The 26208-nt window shown below is 44.5% G+C and overlaps 1 protein-coding gene across 2 annotated transcripts in view; it reads left to right on the plus strand.

Annotated features, from left to right (window-relative positions):
- The first annotated feature begins 14832 nt into the window (after positions 1-14832).
- Positions 14833-26208, plus strand: part of LOC140730222 (uncharacterized) — a 31368-nt gene continuing 19992 nt past the window's right edge. For both annotated transcript variants that reach the window (XM_073050386.1, XM_073050385.1), the window contains exon 1: positions 14833-15165. The gene's annotated coding sequence lies outside the window, so the exon portion shown is untranslated. The remainder of the gene's footprint in view (positions 15166-26208) is intronic.

A 26208-nucleotide genomic window follows, 5' to 3' on the forward strand; every position in this document is an offset into this window, starting at 1 on the left:
TCAAGGCTTCATGCGTGGTAGGTCACATCTTGCCAATCTTACAGAGCTTTTTGAGGAAATTACCAGGAAAGTGGATGAAGGTAACAGCCATGGACTTCCGGCATAGGAGGCTGGTCAAGAAGGTTCAGTCACTCAGCATTCAAGATGAGGTAGTAAATTGGATTAGACATTGGCTTTGCTGGAGAAGCCAGAGAGTGGTAGCAGATGGTTGTCTCTTTGGCTGGAGGCCTGTGACTCATGGCATGCCACAGGGATCACTGCTGGGTCCTATGTTGTTTGTAATCTATATCGATGATCTGGATGTTAATGTGGTCAACTGAATCAGCAAATTTGCGGATAACACCAAGTTTGCTGGTGTAGTGGACAGCGAGGAAGGCTATCATAACTTGCAGAGGGATCTGCATCAACTGGAAGAATAGACTGAAAAATGGCAGATGGAATTCAATGCAGGCAAGTGCAAGGTTCTGTACTTCAGTACGGTCAACTAGGGTAGGTCTTACACACTGAATGGTAGGACATGGGGAAGTGCGGTAGAACAAAGGAATATGGGACTATCAAATCCATAAGTTGTTGAAAGCAGCATCACAGATAAATTGGTTTGTAAAGAAATCTTCTGGCACATTGGTCTTCATAAATTTTGCATTAAATACAGAAAATGGGATGGTTTGTTGAACTTGTATAAAACGTTGATTAGACCTAATTTGGAGTATTGTGTGGAATTTTGGTCACCTACCTACAGGAAAGATGTAAACAAGTTTGGAAGAGTGCAGAGAAAGTTTACAAGGATGTTGCTGGGTCTGAAGGACCTGACTCATAAGGAAAGATTGAATAAGTTAGGATTGTATTCCTCAGAATGTAGAAGATTGAGAGAAAATTTGATATTTGATCACAGTGTGATCGCGGGACAATTGCAGCTGGAGGAAGAGCGAGGGGCTCGGGGGAAGCGGCTGAGGAGCTGAGGTGAGTGTGCTTTAAAAGGAGCATGGAGGGCAACTGAAGGGTTAAACAGTGTTGATTAGTTGATTAGAGGGAGTGAGTACTTGAGATAATTGGCAGGGTCAAATAAAAGGAGGGGTGGGTGGCTTAGGGTAGCAGTGGAGTTTTGATGAGCTTGTTCCCAGTGAGGTAAGGCTGGATAAGTTATTTTAATTAACTTAAGAGTAGGTAATGGAGGCAGCAGTTAAGGTAGTTGAGTGTTCTGTATGTGGGAAGTCAGGGGCAACACAATTGAAAGTGGTGTCACAGGTAGATATGGTTGTAAAGAAGGCTTTTGGCATCCTGGCATTCATAAACCAAAGTATTGAGTATAGGAGTTGGGATGTTATGGTGAGGTTGTATAAGACATTGGTGAGGCTAAATTTGGAATATTGTGTGCTGCTCTGGTCATGTAACTATAGGAAGAATATCAGTAAGATTGAAAGAGTGCAGAGAAGATTTACTAGGATGTTGCTGGGTCTTCAGGAGTGAGTTACAGGGAAAGATTGAACAGGTTAGGACTTCATTCCTTAGTGTAGAAGAATGAGGGGAGATTTGATGGTGGTTTTAAAAATTGAGGTGTATAGACATAGTAATGTGAGTAGGCTCTTTCCATGTAGATTAGGAGAGGTAAGTATGAGAGGACATGGCTTTAGTGTGAAAGGAGAATGGTTTAGGGGGAACTTCACAGAGTGGTGGGAGTGTGGAATGAGCTGCCATCTGATGTGGTAAATGTGGGCTCACTCTTATTTTTTAAGAATAAATTGAATAGATACATGGATGGGAGAGGTCTGAAGGGTTATGTACTAGGTGTAAGTCAATGGGACCTGAAATAAAATTTTGGCACAGATGAGAAGGGCTGAATGGCCTGTTGTCTGTGCTGTAGTGTTCTATGATTTGGAATGATCAGGGGTAAACCGATCAAGGGATAGATAGGGTAAATGCAAGCAGGCTTTTCCACTGAGGTTGGGTGGGACTACAACCAGAGGTCATGGCTTGACGATGGAAGTTAAGAAGCTTGAGGAACATTGTGGGAAATTTCTTCATTCAGATAGACCTGAGTGTGGAATAAGCTACCAGCACATGTTGAATGTGAGCTTGATTTAAACACTTAAGAGAAATTCGGATAGGCACATGGATAGTAGGTATGTGGAGGGCTATGGTCCAGGTGCTGGTCAAAGAGAGTAGTCAGCTTAAATGGCTTTGCCATGGACTACAGCTGCCTATGACTATGATTCCACATATTCACCACTCTGGCTAAAGAAATTCCTCCTCAGCTCTATTTCTAAAAGAGGCCCCTCTATTCTAATGCTGTGTCCTTCTCTTCCTAGACTCTCATACTGTAGGAAACATTCTCTCCATGTCCATTCTATCAAGGCCTTTCAATATTCAGTAGCTTTCAATTGCATCACCCCTCATTCTTCTGAATTCTAGTCAATACATGTCCAGAGCCATCAATGCACTTCATATTGTGTAGGCCTCTGTTAGTCTCAATAGACCATGGATTTGCATCTTGGAAAGTTTCCAGGGAGCAAGCCTGGGCAAGGTTTTTTATGGAAGGCTGGCAGTTGCCCAAGCTGCAGGTCTCCACTCTCCACACCACCAGTGTTGCCCAAAGGAAGGGCATTAGGATCCATACAGCTTGGCACCTCTGTCATTGCAGAGCAATGTGTGGTTAAGTGCCTTGCTCAAGGACACACGCAAGCCTCAGCCAAGGCTCAAACTAGTGACCTTCAGATAACTAGATGAATGCCTTAACCACTTGGCCACGCACCAACACAACTCTTCATATTACAAGCCGTTCAATCCTAGAATCATTTTCGTGAACCTCCTTTGAACCGTCTACAGTGTCAGCCTATCATTTGCAAGATAAGGGGCCCAAAACTGCTCAGTACACCAAATGAGGGTTCACCAGTGCTTTATAAAGCCTCAATATTACATCTTACCTTTTGTATTCTTTCCTCTTGAAATGAATGCTAATGTCACATTTACCACCACCTGCACAGACCCAACCTGCAAATTAACATTTACGGAAGCCTGCACAAGACTCCCAAGATTTTTAATTTTCTTGCCATTTAGAAAATAGTCTACCATTTAATTTCTTCTACCAAAGTACATGAGCATGCACTTCCCCACTGTATTCAATATGTCACTTCTTTGCCAATTCTCTTCATGTGTTTAAGTCCTTCTATAGCCTCCATACTTCCTCAAAACTATCTGCCTCTCCACCTAACTTCATATCATCTGCAAACTTTGCAATATGACCAACACTTGTACCATCCAAATCATTCACATATAATGTAAAAAAGAACTGATCCCAACACTGACCACAGTGGAACACCACTAGTCACCAGCAGTTCGTCAGAAAAGGCTCCCTTTATTCTTACTCTTTGCTACCTGCCAATCAGCCACCTGTAATACCACGGGCTCTCAACTTGTTAAGCAGCCTCATGTGTGGCATCTTGTCAAAAGTCTTCTGAAAATTCAAGTACACAACATCAACTGATTTTCCTTTGTCGATCCCATGTGTTATTTCTTCAAAGAATTCCAACAGATTTGTCAGGCAAGAAGGAACTATTCTGACTATTGCTTGCTTTATCACATGCCACGAAGTACTCTGAAACCACATCCTGAACAATCGACTCCTACATCTTCCCAACCAGTGAGGTCAGACTAACTGGCCTATAATTTCCTTTCTTTTGCCTCTTCCTATTTGAAGAGTGATGTGACATTTGCAATTTTCCAGTCTTCCAAAAGCATTGCAGAAACTAGTGATTCTTGAAAGACCAATATTAATGCCTCTACAATCTCTTCAGCCACCTCCTTCAGATGTCTGGGGTGTACAGCATCTGGTCCAAGTGACTTCTCTACCTTCAGATATTTCAGTTTCCCAAGAGCCTTCTCTCGTAGTGGCAATTTCACACGCTTCTGACCCCTAACACTCTGGAACTTCACTGCTGTTTTCTTCCACCGTGAAGAATGATGCAAAATACTTATTCAGGTCAACACGTACAACACGCTGGAGGAACTCAGCAGGTCGGGCAGCATCTGTGGAAATGAGCAGTCAATGTTTCGGGCTGAGACCCTTCATCAGGACAGAAGAGGGAGGGGGCAGGGGCCCTATAAAGAACGTGGGGGGAGGGTGGAAGGTGCCAGGTGAAAAACCAATCAGAAGAAAGATGAAGGGGTGGGGGAGGGGAAACAGGGAGGGGATAGGCAGGAAAGGTGAAGAAGGAATGTAAGGGGAGAGCACTATGGGTTGTGGAAGAAGACAGGATCATGAGAGGTGATAGGCAGGTGGAAGAGGAGGCGGAGTGAAACTGGGATGGGGGAAGGGAGAGGGAGGGAATTACTGGAAGTTGGAGAATTCATTGTTCATGCCAAGGGACTGGAGACTACCCAGACAGTGTATAAGGTGTTGCTCCTCCAACCTGAGTTTGGCCTCCTCATGGCAGTAGAGGAGGCCATGTATGGACATATCCGAATGGAAATGTGAAACAGCGTTGAAGTGGGTGGCAACCAGGAGATCCTGTCTGTTGTGGTGGATGGAGCGACAGAGTGGAGGTGCTCAACGAAGCGGTCTCCAAATCTGCATCGAATCTTGCCGATGTAGAGGAGGCTGCACCAGGAGTACCGGATGCAATAGATGACCCCAATTCCTTCCCTCTCCCTTCACCCTTCCCAGTTTTACTCTGCCTCCTCCTCCTCCAGCTACCTGTCACCTCTCTCATAATTTTGCCTTATTCTACTACCCATAGTGCTTTCCCCCTGCATTCCTTCTAAACCTTTCCTGCCTATCCCCTCTCTGCTTCCCCTCCCCCACCCCTTCATCTTTCCTCTGATTGGTTTTTCACCTTGCACCTACCAACCACCTCCTTCCCACCCTCCCCACCTTCTTTATAGGGCCTCTGCCCCCTCCCTCTTCAGGCCTGATGAAGGGTCTCAACCCAAAATGTTGACTGCTCATTTCCATGGATGCTACCCGACATGCTGAGTTCCTCCAGCTTGTTGTACATCCTGATTTGACCACAGCATCTGCAGTGTACTTCATGTTTACTTATTCAAGTCATCTGCCACTTCTTTGTTTCCCCCATTACTACTCCTCCAGCATTATTTTCCAGTGGTTTAATATCCACTCTATTTCTTTTACACTTTATGTATCTGAAGATACCTTTGGTATCCTCTTTAATATTATTGGCTAGCTTTCTTTTGTATTCCATCTTTTCCTTAATGGCTTTTTTAGCCTTTTCTACACTTTTCTGAGGTCCACCATCAATTCTTTGGTTGAGGTGTCCCAGCTCTTTCACTTAATGCCCTGTCCTAGGAAAGTCAGTGCGTGAAACACTTCAATACTGTCCTGTCTATCTGCATTTTTAGCAACAGAGTTTTGCATATGGAGTGTAGCTCTGCAGGTAGAGGAAAGGAGGATCATCAGCCATGATGTCGCTGAACAACAGCGAGTACAAAGGACTGAATGGACTTCAGCTGCTTCTTTTCTCATGTTCCCCTGCATCTGTAGCACAGGAACCTAGACAGAAAAGCGCTTCACAGGAGGACAGGTACAGGACACATGGTGTAGTGAGAGGTTTGGTTTTCTGTGTTTGAACATTGTTGTCTCAGGGTGTAACCTTTCACACCAGGTGGGGACAGATTTCCCAGCTTCTTTGTCCAACACCTGCTTCCTACAGGACTCTGTGAACATGTCCTGCCTGTAATGTTACAAATTTTGATGTGTTTTGTTGTGGGATATAGGATCTTTTGCAGGGTCAATGCCAATTTATTTAATATCACATTAGGATGATTTTGTCTGTAAGCTCAGCTTTGCCATCAGCATTCTGTGGAGTCTGGATCTGTATTGCTGTTAATGTCCAATTGCAAAGCAGTTGAAATAACTATTTTCATCAGTGCTTTGGTGGGTCGAGTCTTCATTACTTTTGTGCGTAATACTGTTGTGGTTTCTGTTTGGTTTCTAGTAGCTCTTTTGCAACTTCCATGTTTTAGTTGGCTTAACATGTCTAAAGGGATGAAGTTATTTCTTACTATTTGCTATCATTGTGCATTTACTTGCATGGAGGGATATTGCACCATAAACTGTTAAAGTTTCTCTCTCTATCCTGTCTTGTCAGTCTCAAGTTGTTGTTTTTTTCAGTGGTTGTACACGCATTTGGTATGTTCTTTCACTGATTTTATTATGTCTATTGGAAGTTTTGAGTGTGCCCACAAGAAAATGAATCTTGGGGTTGCATATCATAACATATGTTCTTTAGTAATAAATTTACTTTCAACTTTGTTTTTTGAATGTCCACCATGATTGACCACTACTACCCTGAGAGGAATGCACTGACTAATCATTTTATGCCTCTCATCCTCAGACGCTCTGCACTTCCCTAATACAGGCAGCATACTGGTAATCTCCTCTGCACTGTCTAAACTGATTACATTTCCTATAATTCTCTTATTTAGAGAATAGGCCTTTCTGGTCCTTTAGAGCCACACTGTACAGCAACCCCTGACAAACCCATCTTAGCCCTAACCTAAGCATGGGACAATTTGCAATGACCAATTCAGCTGCCCAGTATGTCTTTGGACTATGGGAGGAAACTAGAGTACACAAAGAATACCTTGGAGGATGTATAGAGACTCCTTATGGAGGACACTGGGACTGATATCTGATGCTATTACAGTTCATGGCATTACACTAATGTGATCCTACCCTGACTCTGCTACAGTGCAATGTACCCTTTTGCATCCGAGGATGTACTGGGAAGCCCACAAGTGTCACCACACTTCTGATGCCAGCAAGTTATTAACCAGTATGACTTTGTAACGTGAGCAGAAACCTGAGCACCTAAAGGAAACCCACATGGTCATGGAAAATATATAACCTCCTTACACACAGAGGCAGAATAAAATCCTGATCTTCTAATCACTGTACAGTTAACACCCTGTCTAGTTTGGCTGCAAGTTTAAGGGATCTATGAATGTGGACTCCTAGATACCCCTGTTTCTCCACACTAAATCTTGCAATTTATTATGTACTCTGCCTTAAAGTTTTCACTTCCAAAAGTGAATCATTTCATGTTCTTTGGGTTTGAACTCCATCTGACACTACACAGCTCAACTCTGGATCCTATTAATGTCCTGTCCTAACCTATGATACCCCTCCATACTATCCACAACTACACCAATTTTCATGTCATTGGCAAATGTACTAATCCACCACTCCACTTTCTCATCTAAGTTATTTCACAAAGAAGGCTGCCTGTGGAATATCACCGGTCACCAAGCTCCAGGCAGAATCTGTTTCATCTTCTACCACCCTCTGGCTACTGTGTACAAGACAATTCCAAATGCACACAGCCAAGTTTCCCTCAGTGTTATCCCTCCTGCTTTTCAAAATGAGCCTACCATGGGGGAAGCTTGTCGAATGCCTTGTTAAACTCCATATGCGCCACATCCACTACTCTACCCTCAACAATTTTTTTCTATGTCAGTGCCCATGGGGGATTCCGGGCCCGATTGTCTACTTCCTCTACCTTTCCTTATTGGTACTTGCTATATGCTGCCTGCATATCAGGTGCAACTAACTCATTAAAACGGTTGTCAATGTTCCCGGTATGCCAGGTCATCCTAAGTATGTCCGACACCAGCTCCAGTTCCTTAATGTGGTAAGGCAGCTAACTGCAGCTAGGTTCATTTCCTCCATGTGTGGTCACTGGTTACACAAGAACTCTCATTGATCGCCCACATTCTGCAGGAGGAGAATGCAACTAACATGTCCAGCAGCAGTTCTCCAAGAAAATATTTCCAAGGAAAACCTTACTTCAACTCGGCCTCCTCTCACCAAAGCTCCCTAAACACAAGCCTCAGCATATGCACAAACACAGCACTAAACAGTTCAAACACACATTCCCAAAAATGGCCGCTCTACTAGAGGCTGCTTCCATTTTGTACCTGCAAATCATTCTTAAAATGCTGCTGCTCCAGCTGCTGGAACTTGAAAACTCAACTTCAGCATTTCTTTTTGCAAAACCTTGGACTGCCCTACCGCACTCAGAACCATTCTGCAGTTCTGAACCTGCCGTGTTCAATGTTACCATACTTATTGTTGATCCTGTGAGCTTCTCGTGTGCGAGATGACTGTACTATATGGGGATGGGCAAGTGATTCAACTGGCTGTGGGAGGATATGAGGGTCCTTCATGAAAATGATGAATATCACAGTCGCTGGAAATCTGCAAACCCTCCATTCTGTAGGCTGCCTTAATAAATATCTAGATTGTTCCGATTAATTAAATTCCGAGAAGTACATCCACTTATTCTTTGGATTCCTGCAATTTCCCCAGTGGATGCTACTGAGATCTACGGCACATATTCTGCGATTCTGATTAATTATGGCTATATGCCTTACAGTTTATGCTGTTAGTCTGAGCAACCCCAGTAATATAAATGATAGGGGAGGATCAGAGATAACATCTTATGGCTACCCAGACAGCATGAAACCATCTCCATGTTATCGCAGTCGTGCTCCGTACAGAGCGTTGCAATTATAGGAGCATGCAGGATGCATGCCACAACTCAAACTGTCAGATATGCGGCAGATATTCCAATGTAATCACACAGGTACATACCCACTGAATCAGAGGTATGCACCCGCTGAAACATCACTGAAAAACTGATACTTATGCACAGAAACACAGGTGCATACCTAGAGAATCACACAGATACGTACCCACAGCAGCACACAGGAAAAGAGTCACCGCAAGAAGGTGTTTAGTGCTCATCTTTAGAGACTGGAGCCGCATTTTCCTCAGTTTATGTATCCAGCTGACTCTACTTCCTCATTGTGGCAGTTATTGAGCACACAGAAAGAGGAAGCAAAGACAATAATATCTCAGACTACCTTTTCCTGTAGATTAACATTTTATGTGGTAAGTTCATTATTTCCAATGAACAATACACATAAAACTCAGAAGCAGAGGGGAAAAGCCAGCAGAGCTCAAATTTTGTTTTGCATTAAGAAAGGGAGGTAGCCTACAGTCAAATGGCCATTAAGTAGTTATTTTGAGGTCAAAGTGATGAGGCTTTGACTGTTATAAATTGGAGCTGAACACAGCTAAGAGGCAAGGTCTGCATGGGTATGGTTTTCCCAACACAAGCAGTGGGATGCAGGATTTAAGAGTCCAGGCTCGCTCTAACAGAGACACTGACTACCCCTGGCAAAACGATCCTGACTGTCCTTAATGTTTCTCCAAATGCTTGGAAATCCTGTCCCTAAGAATCTTCTCAATAGTTTTACTCCTGACTGCCCTATGATTCGCTGGTCTATAATTCCCAGGATTATACTTATTATCTTTTCTGAACAATGGAACATTCACTGTCTTGAATTTTTGTCTCAGCTTCCAGCCTCACATCTGCCTAAATCCTGCCCTCAAGGTTTAATGTATTGTCAAGTATGCTTTATGTCACCACATACTACCTTGAGATTCATTTTCTTAACATTCACCAGTAGATACAAAGAAATACAATAGAATTAGTAAAACACCACACAAACAAAACCTGACAAGCAGGCAACATGGAAATGAAGACAAACTGCACAAATACAAGAAGAAGATATAAACAGTTAGACAGTTAGATAGATAAGCAAATAATAGATAAATGAGATGTAGAGTTGGTGAAATTGTGTCCATAGTTTGTAGAATTAGTTCAGTGAGGTTTCAATTCCTCCCATTCTCACCATTTTATACATGGCAGAGGGAGTAATCCAGAGATCATTACCCTCAAAGTTTATTTTGAGTTCTGGCTTCGGGTGTCATCAGTAGTTTTGGATGAGTGAACACAGCAAGTTGGCCCGAAGTGCTGTACTACATCAACATGGCAACTTCAGCAGAAGTCTTGCATACATTTCTACGACTGCAGCAAGCTCAATTTGAGGTGGCCCAGGTGTAGATAATCGAAACTTTGACCAGCAGGTTATTAGTGAGTCCAACAACCTTGGTGTCAAATTTGTATCAGGTGTTGCATCCATTCCCAACTTCCACTTCAAAGCAGCTGCGGGATTTGCATTTGACTCCAGGTTCAAATGTTCTGAAGACATATTCCGGATGGAGTTTGCCAGTAAAGATGACCTGTGGAAGACATTCCACTCTGCTCTGAAAATTGGGTACTGCTGAACATGAGCATTATTTCAACTTCACTCCTGTGTAACCTATCGATTGACAACACATCTGATAGCTGCCATGCAATTTGGAGAGCAGTTATCTCTCTTCAGTGTGTTTTCTACCACTGCCTAAAACTCATTTAAACACGACACAGATAACTTCAACACATGACAGTGTCGTCAATCGTGAATGTGAAAGCTTCAAGCTGGGAAACATGACTGAACTACACTTCAAAGATTCACTATCTAAAGATCCAGTTGTAAGCTGGGGACATGAGTTCAAATCCCACCATGGCAGATGGTGAATTTGAATTCAATAACAATACCTGATGACCATGAAGCCAGGCCAATTGTTGTAAAAACCCAGCTGGTTCACCAATGTCCTTTAGGGGAGCAATCTTGGCATTCTTACCTGATCTGGCTGATGTGTGACTCCAGACCCACAGCAATGTGGTTGATTGTTAATGCCCTCAAATGGCCTAGCGTGCCATTCAGTTGTACCCAACTGCTAAAAAGAAAATAATGAGGAATAAACTCGGATGGACAACCCGGCATCAACCTAGGCATTGGAAACGATAAAGGCAAAACCTGCCCTGTCGACCCTGCAAAGTCCTCCTTTCTAACATCTTGAGACTTGTGCCAAATTTGGGAGTGCTGTCTGACAGGCTAGTCAAGGAACAGCATAGCATAGTTGTACTGAGAATCAGACTTTGTGTAACATGCTGTAAAGTTTCACTGCTAAGGCTAATGTTAATGGCTTCTATGTTAAAGTAATGGTTTCTCTGTAGCAGCAATGTTTGGGTTATGACTAGAGATAATGGGACTTTGAAATTCAGTGGCTATCCAATGGGAGAAACGTTCACTCTTGTGTGTCTGGGAGCTGGGTTTTTCACGGACTTCTGCCAGAGGAAGAGAGAAGACGTGAATGAAGAGATTTGGTAGACTGCCGGATGGGGTGGACTCGGAGCGGGATCCGAATGTCGGTGACGCTCGGAGGAGATCGATGGTGAAAGAAAGACAACTGAGTGAGCTCCAACTTTGTGCACAGACTGTTTATTATTAAATCTTGTGATTTGGGCCCTTTTTCTTTTATATTTTGTTCCTGCAGAGGAAGATCAGCAAACACGGAGCTGGCCCTTCATCTCCCCCTGGAAGAGTCTGATCCACCCCAATCGAACCAACCATCAGCGTGATCACAACCGAAAGCAACATTGTGAAACGAAAGTGATAGCCTGCAACCACCAAGAAGGATGGATTGCCAAACTAAGATAAATAGATACTTAGTTGATTCCAAAGGAAATTACTGTGTCACAGTAGCATTGCAAGTGCATAGATATACAAATATTAACAGATGTGAGAAAAATTTAAAAAATAAGTTGCCTTGAAATAAAATGTACAAGATTAACAGGATGTGCTAAACAGAGCTTTGATAGAGCTCTAGTATACAGAGGTTAATAACAGTCTAACAGGAGGTTGTCATCACTTCCCTGGCTATAGGTTGACTCATTATAGAGCATAATGGCTGAGGGTAACAATGACCTTGTATAGCGTTCTTTGGGGCAGCGCAGTTGTCTTATTCCATTACTGAAAGTGCACCTCTGTTCAGTCACAGTGGTATGTGGAGGTGAGAAATATTGTCCAGAAATGGCAGGATTTTCTGGAGGGTCCTATACTCTACAGTAGCCTCCATTATGTCCAATTTGACTCCTATTACAGAGCCAGACTTTCTAATCCATTTATTGAGCCTATTGGCATCACCCATGTTGATGCCATTGCCCCAGCTCATTACCGCATAGAAGATTGTGCTGGAGGCAACAGACTGGTAGAACATGTGAAGCAGAGGACTGCATACTCCAAGGGACCTCAGTCTCCTCAGGAGGTAGAGGCAATTCTAGCCTTTCTTGTACACAGCTTCTGTATCAGTGGTCCACTCAAGTATGTTGTCCAGGTGCACTCCCAGGTACTTGCAGGTCCTCACCACATCCATGTCCTCACCATCAATAGTAACAGGAAGCAGTGTAGGCTTGGACTTTCTAAATTCCATCAACATTTCCTTGTCTTACTGATGTTGAGCTGTAGATGATTCAGTTTGCACCATTTGACACAGTCCTCCACCAGGGCCCTGTATTTATCCTCCCATCCTTTCTTTATACATCCAACTATTGCTGAGTCATCAGAGAATTTCTACAGAGAACATGATTCCATGTTGTATTTAAAGTCAGGTATACAGGGTAAACAGGAAGGGAGCCAATACAGTCCCCTGTGGAACCACAATGCTGCTTATAATCATGTCTGACACACAGCTCTGAAGTCACACACTCTGGTCTGCCAGTTAGGTAGTCCATAATCCAGGAAGCAATGGAAGTGCCAAACTGCACTGAACAAAGCTTTCTACCCAGCAATGTGGGCTGTATGGTATTGAAGGCACTTGAGAAATCAAAAAAACAGAAACAACAGTGTTGCCCTGTTTACCTAAATGGGAGTAGGCTCTTCAGAGCAATTAGATGACAGCATCGCCCACTCCAATGTGTTCCTTGTAGGCAAACCACAAGGGATCGAGGGCTGATCTGGCCAGGGGTCAGAGGTGAGCTAGGCCCAGCCTCTCTAGGCTCTTCATGATGTGTGATATCAGGGCCACTGAACGGTAGTCATTCAAAGCTTTCAGTTGGCTCTTCTTGGATAGTGGGAACCAAACAATGTTTTCCACACAGTCAGGACTCTTTCCTGGCTAAGACTTAGACTGCGGTTCCAATCCATATCAACCCTCTGCTGAAGTCCTACAGGTAATTGTCTTCTTGAAGGGGGTGCTATGGTGAGCAAAAATAAAAAATCCCAGGCTGACTTTTACTAATTGGTTGTTGTTCCCATCGACGTCTACCGTGTTCTTGGGTAAGCCATTTAAAATAGTCGTGCTTTGGGATGTACTGTGGAGTTCTGAAGTTTTTATAGTTGCATACTTTTACTCAATAAATGTTTATTTCAAGTTCTGGCATGTTCTGTCTCTTGGCTTTGCGTTTCATCGATAGTTATAGGTGAACAAACACAACAACCCCAATTTAACTTTTGGAGGAAGTGACAACGCAAATTGATGAAGGGAGAGAATACAGGGTTAATGGCAGGATTCCTAGCTGTGTGGAGGAACGGGGGGATTTTTGGTTCCATGTCCCCAGAATTGGTTCCATGTCTCAAAGTTGCCACACAAGTTGATAGGGTTGTTAAGCAGGAGTGTGGTACACTGGTGATCATTCGTCATGGGATTGAGCTCAAGAGCCATGAAATAATTTTGCAGCTCTATAAAACTCCATTATAGAATCATAGGTCACTACAAGGTAGAAATAGGCCCTTCAGCCCATCGAGTGCATACCGAACTATTATCTCTAGTCCCGTCAGACTGCACCTGGAACATAGACCTCCTTGCCCCTCTCATTCATATACCGATCCAAACTTCTCTTAATCATTGAAATTCAATCAGCACTTGTTACACACCGGCAACCACGCTCTGTAAGAGGTAGTCTCCCTCTGGTTCACCTTAAATATTCATCCTTACCCCAGACTTCTAGTTCTAACCTCACCCAACCTCAGTGGGAAACGCCTGTTAGCATTTGCATTACCTCTATCAAATTTCTCTTAATTTTCCCACGCTCCAGGCAATAAAATCTTAACTATTCAACGTTTCCCTATAACTCAGGTCATCAAATCCCAGTAACATCCTTTATAAAATGACAAACAAAATGCACGCAGCACCGATCGCTGCGGCACACCGCTCGTCACGGGCATTCAGTCAGCGGTACAGCCATCTGTTACCACTCCCTGGATTCAACCATGAAGCCAACGTCGAAATCAACGTAATACATCTTCCTGAATGCCAAGCGACTGAACCTTCTTGACCAATGTCCCATGCGGGACCTTGGTAAAGGCCTTGCTGAAGTGCATGTAGAAAACTTCCACTGCCATTCATTCACCATTTTCTTAGTCTACAGATAAGAATATAGTATTCAGTTACGGTCATCTCAACAGAGGAAGGAAGTGGATGCCTTAGAGAGCGAATAGAGAGCACAGCTTATGAAGAAAGCTTGAGCGAACGAGGATGAACGTTAAATTGATAGAGGTGCATACAATGATGAGAGGTGTGGATCGAGTGGACAGCCAGCACCTCTTTTTCCCAGGACGACAATAACCAATATCACAGGACATCATTTTAAGGTCATTCGATGAAAGTTTTGGAGAGATGTCAGAAGTATTTTATACAGAGAGTGGAGTGCGTAGAACTCACTGCCGGGTCTTGTGGTAGAGGCTGATATACTAGAGACATATAAGAGACTTTTAGATAGGCACATGGATGAAAGAAAAATGGAGGGCTATGTGGGAGAGAACGACGAGCTTGACCTCGGAGTATGTTAAAATGTCGGTACGACATCCTGGACCAAAATGTTTGTAGTGTGCAGTACTTGATGCAGTTTTCGCGGTTTGTGGATAAATACATGAATATGGAGAGAGATGCATGATTCGCACCACATCTTTCATCGCGTGCTGATCGGCTGTTCAGCTTTCTGTGCTGCTCCATGTTCTGTGTGTTATGGTTGGCTCCTCTACTGCCCTCAGTGGCAGCTCTTATGGAACTCATTATCAATGAGGTTGAAGCTGGTACTCCGCTCGTTCCTTTCCTCCCTGGTTTCTTCATTCTGGCCGGTCCTCTTTTCAGTCGCTCATTCCTCTGGAGTCTCCCACCTCTCTCCGGGATTGTTCCCCACCGCACACTCCGCTGTGATCTGTTTTCCATTAAAGCTTATTTGCTCAAGACCCTGCTCCACCTCTCCAACCCCCACGCCCTCCGAAACAGCATGTAAAGTGTGTTAATGTCGCTCTCAGATCCCTCGCTTTTTTTTCCCACTGTTACCCGTAAACTCCGCCCTCTGCCCTGTGCAACGGACCGGACCAGACAGACTGCTCTACGGAATCTCGACTGTGTTCTTGCTTCTCATCGCTGACCCGCTTCTCGAAACATCATCTACACCAAGTCTTGCAGTGGAGGTAGGAGAGTTCATCCTCCCCTGACCTGTCTCACACCTGACCCCTTCCCTTCCTCAGCACCTGCTTCTGTATTACCCTGCGTCTCCTTCCCCTCTTCGCCTCCCTGTTTATTTCCCAGCTCCCGGGGTTCCTGCCTCTAGAGATTATTGTGATTAGTCCTTGGACCGAGGGGGCGCAGAGAGCGACAGCTGGTCCGGGACGCATAGGGACACAGCTCACCCAGATGTAAAAGGAGATACTCGTGCATCATGCGGACGCTTGAGGAGAAATCCATCCCGGGGAGGAGGGGGGGATTTGCCTGGCGTGGTACATGGTGGGGTACATTTCGGCTGCGGCGGACCTCGACACGTTTCGGTTCAGATAGACAGAGGGGTGTCCACGGGGGACGGACGTAAGCAATGTTCACCGGGGGCAAAGAGCCCGGGGACCGCAGGCCGCCCGTAGCAGTGACAGACTTAGACCGCCCGAGACAGAGAGAAAATCTTTACTCAGGTCCACTCTCAGTCCAGAAGCAGGGTTTGGCCCGAAGTGTCGATAAATCTCCCCAACAGATGCTTCACAAGCTGTTGAGTTCCCCTAGAAGTTTGTCTGTTGTCCCATCGACACACAGATAGGGACAGCACCCTAGACTGCGGGACGGCCCGAGCAGTTCACCCCGCACTGAGAGAAGGAGAAGAACGAGTAATCCGGTGGCATCGAAGAGGGCAGTCAATTGGGAACGAGAGGAGGCATTATACAGAGAGGGAGGGGAGGGAGAAAGAGGGGAGAGGGGTAGTGTGGTGAGAGGGGAAGACACGCAGAGGTGGACTGGGGTAAGAGCGAGTCAGAGAGAAGGGAAGAGGGAGATAGGGAGAAAGAGGCAGAGAGAAAAGAGAGATAGAGATGTCAGAGAGATAGAAAGGGGGAGAGATGGACTTAAGCGAAAAAACAAAAACAAACTTCAGATATGGAAATATAAATCGAAAAAAAAAGTACCCGGAACACGCATAGGTCGGTTATTAGCGAGATAGAGATAAAGGTATGTTTAGCTACCATGTCAAATTGAAGAGCGCTCCTTATCTAGAGATGCTGCTGGACAATTCCGATATTTCCTCCTCCCATTCCGGAAGGGATCGAAGAGGGAATTGTTCCAGGACAGCAAGAAATCCCATTAAGCCGAAGTCACAGAGAAAGTGTTAACCCGCGGCAAGAAAAGAAACAACGGATCCCTGCTCTGTGGCAGGGATGGAGATACTTCACGCTAGACAGTGGGCCCGCGAACAGCGAGGTGCCAAGGAAGGACAAATGACCCAGATTGACTGAGAGTATTGTGCTCGTTCCTGGTCGGCTCATGATAGGAAGCTTTAGAGCAGGTGCAGAGGCGATCTACCAAGATGCTGACTAGATTAGAGAGCTTAATTTATTGGATAAATTGACTGAGCTAGGGCATTTCTCTCTGGAATAAAGGAGGATAAAAGGTGACTTGATGGAGGTGAAAAAAATAATAAGAGGCATAGATCGGTCGTTTAGCCAGAGGCTTTTCCCCCAGGGTGGAAATCACTAATACAAAGAGGCAAGCTTTTGATGTGATTGGAGAAAGTTGAGGGGGGATGTATAATACATATATTATACAGTTGTATAATACAGATGTATATCGGTAGAAAGATCGCTTGCTCTATCGATCGATACATGGATAGTACATTCTCTATGTACTGTATTTGGCTATATATAATTTTTTTAAATGTGTCTTTTTTGCACATTGGCTGATTGTCAGTCTTTATTTGTGTATAGTTTATCAACAATTTACTGTATGTATTTATTTTCCCGTAAATTCCTGCAAGGAAGTTGTATCTCACGGTAGTATGGAGTGACGTAGGTACTTTAGCAATGGATTTGCTTTACATACTTAATGTTTTTTCTTGTTTGGGTGTAGGGATGTGAGTGGGGTGATAGTTTACGAGTGGAAACCAAAGGACACAAAAACTGAAGGGGGCTGATGAAAACTTCGGGAGATATTTGGGTGTTCTGGAGCTGAAAATAATTTCACACCGTGGTGTTTCTGATATTGAACATAGTTTCTGAAAGGTTGTTGGAGGCAGGATGCCTCATCATTGGGAATTACTTCAAGTAACACGGGATATAGCGAGAAGGCGAGAGGAGAAATGTTTAAAAGAGATACATGAGGTAAGATTTTTACACACGGATTGATGGGAGATTGCAACGAGTTGCCAAGGAAAGCGCTACACGCAGATGTGATCATGGTCAAGGTATGTGGACAGTCATATGATCAGGAAGACAATGGAGGGATATGGACTATGAACAGATAGATGGGCATATTAAATTGGAATCATGGTCAGCATAGCTATTGTGGACCGAATGGGCTGTTTCTTTGTTATTGCCCTGTGTTCTGTGGACTTAGCTGTTAATAAGCCGTGACCTGCAGGGCTTCGAGCGCCCTGCTGGGGTGGTGATAGAGGCAGATACATTTGGGATGCACAAGGAATTCTAGGATAGGCCAAGGATGACAGAAAAAAAATGGAGGGCTATGCGGGAGGGAAATGTTAGACTGATTTTAGAGTAGGTTAAAGCGTGAACTCAATATTTTGGAGCGAAGGGCCTGAACTGTGCTGTCCCGTGCTATGTTCCATGTTCCGTGAACTTCTGCTCCTCCCAGTGGTTGCAGGTCTCCCTCCTGTTGTGATCTTATTCCCCGTCTCCAGAAAGATCTTAAATATTAAGAGATTCTGCGGATGCTGGAAATTCAGAGCAACACAAACAAAATGCTGTAGAACTTAGTAGGTCAGGCAGCATGCACGAAGTGGAATAAGCAGTTCTTGTTTGGTGCCGAGACCCTTCGGCAGTCCTGCTGAAGAGTCTGGGCCTGAAACGTCCGAAGTTTCTTTCCCTCCAAGCATGTTGCCTGACCTGCTAAGCTCTTCCAGCATTTTGCGTGTGTTACTCCAGCGATACGTGGATCTGCTTTCATGGCGATGTTACACAGCACAGAATCTGGTTGCTTGGAACACTCTGCCCTTGCCAAAATATCCGGCTGCGTTCTCTGCCCTCTCTGTTTAGGACAGCGTATCCCGTCTTCCCCAAGACTGGCCATTTGCCGACTGCTTCAACCTGCGGCACAGACTGTTTCTGTGCGAAGATCAGCTTTAACTGAAACCCGGAGATGGTTCGAGGTTTGTTAGTTCCAGACAAAAGAAAATGAATGCTTATTGAAGTGTCCCGGAGACTGGAAAATCTCCCTCACTGGCAATCCTTGTTCTACATAAAGTCCCATTCAGAGGGACTGGGACTCGTTACATCTTAGAGGACAGTCGTACAAAGGCGGCATTATGTGGTTCATGAGAGCTGGAGATAGAATGGATGTCTGTCACAAAAGACAAAGTGTGGGTGCAGGATGGATCACGCATTCCCTGCTCAGAGATGATCAGTCAATGCTGAGAACAGCAGTGAATGGCAGAGTACAGAAATATGCCCTTTAAACCACAAAGTCCACGTTACCTCTGATCTCTGCTTTGGGAATTCGATTAAGGAGAGGCTCGACACAATGAGGTTGTCGGTTAAATAGTTATAGTCACATATCCCCACAGCAGAGAAATAGGCCCTACAGCCCATCTAGTCCATGCCAGGCTGTTCCTCCCCTTAATCCCAAAACCCCAACATAGACCATATGCCTCCCATGCATGTATTCATGTAAACTTCAATCAAACCTGGATCCACCAGCTTTACACTTTCCAAGTTCCTCCCACCACTCTTCCATTCACCTCCCACCCTCCAATTCCCCTTTCCACTCCACCATTCTCCCCAACTCTCCGAGTCCCCCACACTGCGAGTATCTGCCATGACCTCCAATTCCTCACACACTCCTTCATTCTCCTTTCACCCAAACCATAAGGGGTGAGCAAAGAAACGGAACCATCAGGCCATCGAATCTGCTCTTCCATTCCACCTTGGTGATCTATTATCCCTCTCCAATCTCCTATTTTCTCCCCTTAACCTTTGACACACTGGCCAATCAAAAATCTTTAAACCTCTGTTTTAAATGTACCCAATGATTTAGAAAAAAACAGAGAAACATAGAAAACTTACAGCACAATACAGGCCCTTTGGCCCACAAAGTTGTGCTGAACATGTCCTTACCATAGAAATTACTAGGCTTTCATATAGCCCTCTATTTTACTAAGCTCCATGTACCTATTTAATAGCATCTTAAAAGACCCTATCGTATCTGCCTCCACCACCATTGCCGGCAGCCCATTCCACGCACTCACCACTGAGTAAAAAACTTACCCCTGACATCTCCTCTGTACCTACTCCCCAGCACCTTAAACCTGTGTCCTCTTGTGGCAACCTTTTCAGCCCTGAGAAAAAGCCTCTGACTACCCACACAATCAATGCCTCTCAACATCTTATACACCTCTATCAGGTAACCTCTCATCCTTCTTCGCTCCAAGGAGAAAAGGCTGAGTTCACTCAACATATTCTTATAAGGCATGCTCCCCAATCCAGGCAATGCCCTTGTAAATCTCATCGGCATCCTTTCTATGGCTTCCACATCCTTCCTGTAGTGTGGCAACCAAAACAATATAGTACTCCAAGTGGGGTCTGACCAGGGTCCGATATATCTGCAACATTACCTCTCGGCTCCTAAATTCATTTCCACAATTGATGAAGGCCAATACACCATATGCCTTCTTAACCACTGAGTCAACCTGCGCAGCTGCTTTAAGCATCCTATGGACTAGGACACCAAGATCCCTCTGATCTTCCACACTGCCAACAGTCTTACCATTATTACTATATTCTGCCATCATATTTGACCTACCAAAAGGAACCACTTCACAGTTATTTGGGTTGAACTCCATCTGCCACTTTTCAGCCCAATTTTGCATCTTATCAATGTCCCGCTTTAACCTCTGACAGCCCTCCACACTAACCACAACACCTCCAACCTTTGTGTCATCAGCAAACTTTCTAATCCATCCCTCCACTTGCTCATCCAGGTCATTTATAAAAATCACAAAAAGTGAGGGTCCCAGAACAGATCCCTGAGGCACCCCACTGGTGACTGACCTCCATGCAGAATATGACCCATCTACAACCACTTTTTGCCTGGATCCACAAAGCAATGTCCCCTTGGATCCCATGCCTCCTTACTTTCTCAATAAGCTTTGCATGGGGTACCTTATCAAATGCCTTGCTGAAATCCATATACACTACATCTGCTACACTTCCTTCATCAATGTGTTTAGTCACATCCTCAAAAAATTCAATCAGGCTCATAAGGCATGATGTGACCTTAACAAAGCCATACTGACTACTCCTATTCATATTATGCCTCTCCAGATGTTCATAATTCCTGCTTCTCAGGATCTTCTCCATCAACTTACCAACCACTGAAGTAAGACTCACTGGTCTATAATTTCCTGGGCTATCTCTTCTCCCTTTCTTGAATAAAGGAACAACATCCGCAACCCTGCAGAACCTCTCCCGCCCCCATTGGTGATGCAAAGATCATCTCCAGAGGCTCAGCCATCTCCTCCCTCACCTCCCACAGTAAACTGGAGTACATCTCTTCTGGTCCTGGAGACTTATCCAACCTGATGCTTTCCAAAAGCTCCAGCACATCCTCTTTCTTAATATCTACGTGCACAAGCTTTTCAGTCTGCTGCAAGTCATCACTATCATCACTAAGATCCTTTTCCATAGTGATCTTCACTGGTCTTCACTCCCATCTGTTGCAATGAATTTCAAATGCAACAAAAAAAATCCTTGTCATCTCTGCTGTAAAGGGACTTCCTTGTAGTTTGAAACTGTGACCTCTGGTCTCAGGCTCCCTGACTATAGGAAACATCTTTTCCATATCCACTCTATCTAGGCCTTCCAATATTTGATAGGTTTCAATGAGATCCCTCCCTCATTTCCTAAATTCCAGTGTGTACAGGCCCAAAGCCATCAAACACTCCTCATACATTAACCCTTTCATCCCTGGTTTCATTCTCATGGGCCTCCTCTGGACCCTCTCCAAGGCCATCACATCCTTTATAAGATGGGGGGCCCAGAGTTGCTCACGATACTCCAAGTGGGATCTGATCAAAGTCTCAGCACCAACACCTCCCCTCCCAAATTCCACCCCTCACTCAGACACTAGGGAGCAATTTACAGTGGCTCGTTAACCCATGACCTGTGGGTCTTTGGGATTTTGAAGGGAACCGGAGCACCCGAAAGTATCCCATACAGACACAGGGAAATCTTGTAAACTCGACACCGACAACACCAGAGGTCGGGATTAAACCAGAATCACTGAAGTTGGGGGCTAGCAACTGCACACATTGTGCAATTTTCCATCCATCAGACTAACAGCATAACTTCTGATGCAGGGCGTTCAGCCCAGGAAATCTATGCCACCTCAGCACAATTCCATCAGTCCATCATTCCACTTATGGTATCTCTCCATAAGCTATTCTTTCTCACATGCACATCAGTTCTTTATCCCCAACCTATTCATTCTCCCCACACTCCCCCATTTCCCCCCACAATGTCTCCCCCATTCACCCCAACTCCCTCATTCTCCCCACCCTCCATCTCCTGACACCCCTATTTTTCCCCACAATCTGAGTCTCCCCATTTTCCCCAACCCTTTATCCTCCCACACTACCCCCTTCTCTCCCCACACTCCCCAACCTCCTTCCCACCACAGTCGGAGTCTCCTCTACTCTCTCCATTCTCCTATCACTGTCCTCCCACAGTCCTTCACTCTCCTCCCACCCTCCAATCCCCCACACTGCCTCTTTTCACACTGACTCTCCGGCATTCACCAGTTCTCACTCAGTACTCCTTTTCTCATCCTTTCCCTCAGTACTGCCCTTTTATCTCACCAGTGGCTCTCCCTACACTCTCCAATTCATCCCACCCTCCAAGCTCTCCATGAAATCTCCCTTTCTTCCCCATCATCTGTTACCCGCACTGCCCCTTTCTCTTTTCACTAACTCTCCCTACATTCCTCCATTCTCTCCAAAAGCCAAGAACACCCTGCACTCTCCCATTCTCCCCCTTCCACCCTCCGACTCTCCTCTCACTCCCACATTCTACCCCGACACTGCAAATCCCCAAACACATTCCCCAAAATAATTTCCCCGCCACAACCTGTGTCCCTCCCCCGCAATTCCCCCATTCCTTATCACCCTCCATGACTCCCCCGCACACTCACTCATTCTTCCCCATCCTCCAAGCTTCCACCTCTCCACCCACCTGCCATATTCTGAGTTTTTCCCTCCACTCCTCCATTCCCTTCCCATTTCATTGTGGCCGATTTTTTTAAATCACCCTCAACCCCATTTTCTTGCCTTTTTTCCATAACCTTTGATGCCCTTACTGATCAAGATTATATGAAACTCCTCTTTAAATATACCCAAAAATTCACCGAATTCAAGCCCAGGGTATGTCTATGTGACAAGACATCTGTACATGCACCCCATGACCGCATGGGTTTCGTCTGGGTGCTCTGGTTTCCTCCCACATTCTAACGGCAGTGAGGTCAGGAAATGGAGGGCATGCTGTTTGTGCCAGAAACATGGCAATAGTTGTGGGCTGCCCCCAGTATATACTCACTGATTCGATTTGACATAAATGATGCATTTTACTGAAAGTTTCAGTGTACATTTGACAAATAAATACTGTTAATCTAAAGCTGATGTAAACTAATGTCCATCTCTGTCCCACTCCCTTACCCTCACACCAGCCGCTCCTCACTTGCTCCCAAATAAAACAAGGAAGCCATTCAGCCCTGGCTCTACCTTTCAACAGGACCCTGCGACATTTCAACTCAGTGCCAATGCCATATCCTTTGATCCCTAAAATATCTCTGCCTACCTTTGATGTACTCAGTATCTGAGCTTCCAGCATATTCTGTGGTCAGGAATTCTAATGGTTTACCATCCTCAAGTGGAAATTCTTCTGAAATCCACCATGAATGGATGACTCCATATTCAGAGATAATAAATCCTGGTTCTAGTGAGACAAATCTGGAATAACATCTAACTTGGAAGTCCTGTACAAATTTGGAGATGAAAGAGATAACAGGTACTGGAATCTGGAGCAACAAAGATGTTGAAAAACACAGTGGTTCAGGCAGCATCTGTAGAGGAAAATGATGAGCTGACATTTTGTGTCTCAGCCTGAAATGTCTGCTGTCCTTCAGTCCCTGTTGAATCTTCCTTTGAACAGAGAACATTACAACATAGTACAGGCCCTTCAACTCACGATGTTGTGTCATTCTGTTCACCTACTACAAGATTAATTTAACCCTTTCCTCTTCCATAGCCCATCTTATTTCTCAGTATAAAAATGTTTTTGTTTTGATGTGTTCATCTCTCATACTCATAAACTCTCTGGAACACAGCCCCAATCTATATATTCTCTCCTGATAGGCTAATAACCCCTACTCTCATTGTGTAGCTGACTTTCCCTCCCAATACCATCCCAGAAATCTTTCTGATGAGCCGCTAAGGTAAGTGTTTCACAGGTCATGGAGCCTGCAATGTTGTGCTGACTTCTTACCCGACTGAAAGTTCAATATGCCTACACAGTCCTCCGTTATTCTTCCATTTGTGTGCCTACCAGAGAGTCTCTTAAATGTCTCATGTATCTGCTTCTACCAGCACCCACATCAACACATTCTACATAAAAAACTTACCTCAGAAACCTCCCCTCTTCTGTCAGCTTAATATTGTCCCCCTTGTGTTAGTCAGATCTGCCTTGGGGAAAAAAGTCCATGATCTATCTTTCTTACAATCTTTTATAACTCTATTGTCACCCCTCATCCTTTTTCAGTGGAGAGAGAAAAGTCCTAGCTTACATAATCTATCCTCATAAGACTTGTTCTCTAGTCCAGGCAGCATCCTGGTAAATCTCCTCTGCATCATCTCAAAAGCATCCATATTCTTCCCAAAGAGACGATCGGAAAGAACGCAATTTATTTAATTATTGATTTATTTGTATGGGTCCATTTTTATAGGTATTATGCATTTTTTCTCTGCATAATGAGCGTTCAATGGTCTTCTTTATGGGTTCTTTTTGGTTTTTATTGTTTTGTGACTGCCTGTTACGAAATTAATCTCAAGATTTTATAATGTATATGTACTTTGATAATAAATGTACTTTGAACTTTGAACGATATTACAAGTGTGAAATGACCATATACAATGTACCTTCCCCTTTACATTAGCCATATTTGCTCTAGGGAAAATGTCTCTGGCTCTCCCCTTGTTCTGTGCCTCTTATCATCTTGTACCCTTGCATGGATCAGGAGACCTGACCACCACAGTGTACAGTGACTCATTGTTTCCCCACCATGGAAATCCCACCTTTTAATTCTTGCACTCAAGCCTTCTTTCCCTTTCTGATGTCAGGCATCATCCTATTTTCTCTCTGGTACCCCATCCGAAGAAGGGGGGCAGTGAGGACGGCGATTGTTGTGATTATTCAAGATATTGGTAGGGTGTGGATTGGTTGTCAGGCACTGCCTTACACTCTTTCTGAAGCTCCATCCTGTGAATGGGGGGGGGGAAGGAACTCAGACTCTATGTCCCACATATTGGCAGCACTTTCAGAAACCTTTGAACAGACGGCTGGCCTCCTAAAAATAACAAGACTGAACAAGGGGCTGCCCTTTTATACTTCCTCATTTCATTTTTACAAATGTCTGTCTGTCTCTCACTGCCGGCCCCCACTCGTCCCCAACTCCAGGGTACCTATGGTCAGCTCCTGTCCCGAGCTCTAATCCTTGGCTCTGTACTGTGGTCAGCGAGGAGGGTGACGAGCGTTGTGGTTTCCTGAGAAAGTGTATGTTGAAGTGTTACGAAGGATGAACAGCTCTGATGGGCAGAAGGATGCAGGGTTGCCCATGTCCCCCTCCCCTGGGAGAATTACAAACTGTTACTGTTGCCAGGCTGCTAATGAGAGAGAAAGAGATGGAACAAAAACATACTGGGACTGGAACATTTGTTTCAGATAAGGGAGAGATAACACAGGGAGAAAGAGATTTGTTGTTCCACCATATTATGACTCCTGTAAGACTTATGGCTCCGGAGAAGGATTGTTTACTTGGTACCATTCTGTTCATTAAAATTCCTCAGTGGACAGCTGCAGTGGGCTGGTTTGATGGACTAAGCCATTCAAAACTGATTGACACCTGAGACCCCGTGAGTAGGGATAAAAGTGAGGTCTGGGGAGACACCCCTCAGACACACCAGGAGACACACTAGTGAGCACTGCTTAAGTGTTGGAACCCACGAGAAGGTGTGGGGGCATCGGAGACCGAACGAAGGATCGGTCAATTTTAACTCACAGTGTTTATAGTGAGGCTGGTGGAGGCTTGTGTGTGTGTCCACCCTTGCCTGGGTGACGAGTCCACCATAGAAGAACGGTCTAGCTAAAGGACAGAGGGGTCATACCTGAATGGCCACAACAACACATCGACGGATCAAGAACGTAAAGGAAGGTTTGACTGGCTGTCACTATTTGCTCACTCTCTCTCTCACCCTCTCCAATAATTACAACACATCAACCAACAACTACCTCAGCCTGTATGAACCGAACTGAACTTTATATTCACATATGATAATTCATTATCCCCTAGACATCAATAGAACTTGTTTATTATTGATTATTATTATACCCACACTTTTAGGTTTAGTATTGCTAACGTGTATTATCTGTATATTTGCATTGTTGATATTGATTTGTATATTTTACTAATAAACACTGTTTTAATAATAGTACCAGACTCCAACGGACATTTCTATCTTTGCTGGTAAGACACCCAGTTACGGGGTACAAACAGTATAAAGGAATGGAGGGTAACAGAAGCGATAACTGAGAGCTGTAATGCTAGTTAGCAGATTTTGCTGCTCTGGTAGTCAAAGTCGAGTTTACTGTTAAATGTACACAGGCACAATGAGAAAACTTACTTACACCATTGCAGACACATAGCACCAGATAAGCAGCATTCAAAAACATAAATTAAAAACTGTTAGTCCACAATGACCACTA

Source organism: Hemitrygon akajei, chromosome 7 (assembly GCF_048418815.1).
Source record: "Hemitrygon akajei chromosome 7, sHemAka1.3, whole genome shotgun sequence".
NCBI lineage: Eukaryota > Metazoa > Chordata > Chondrichthyes > Myliobatiformes > Dasyatidae > Hemitrygon > Hemitrygon akajei.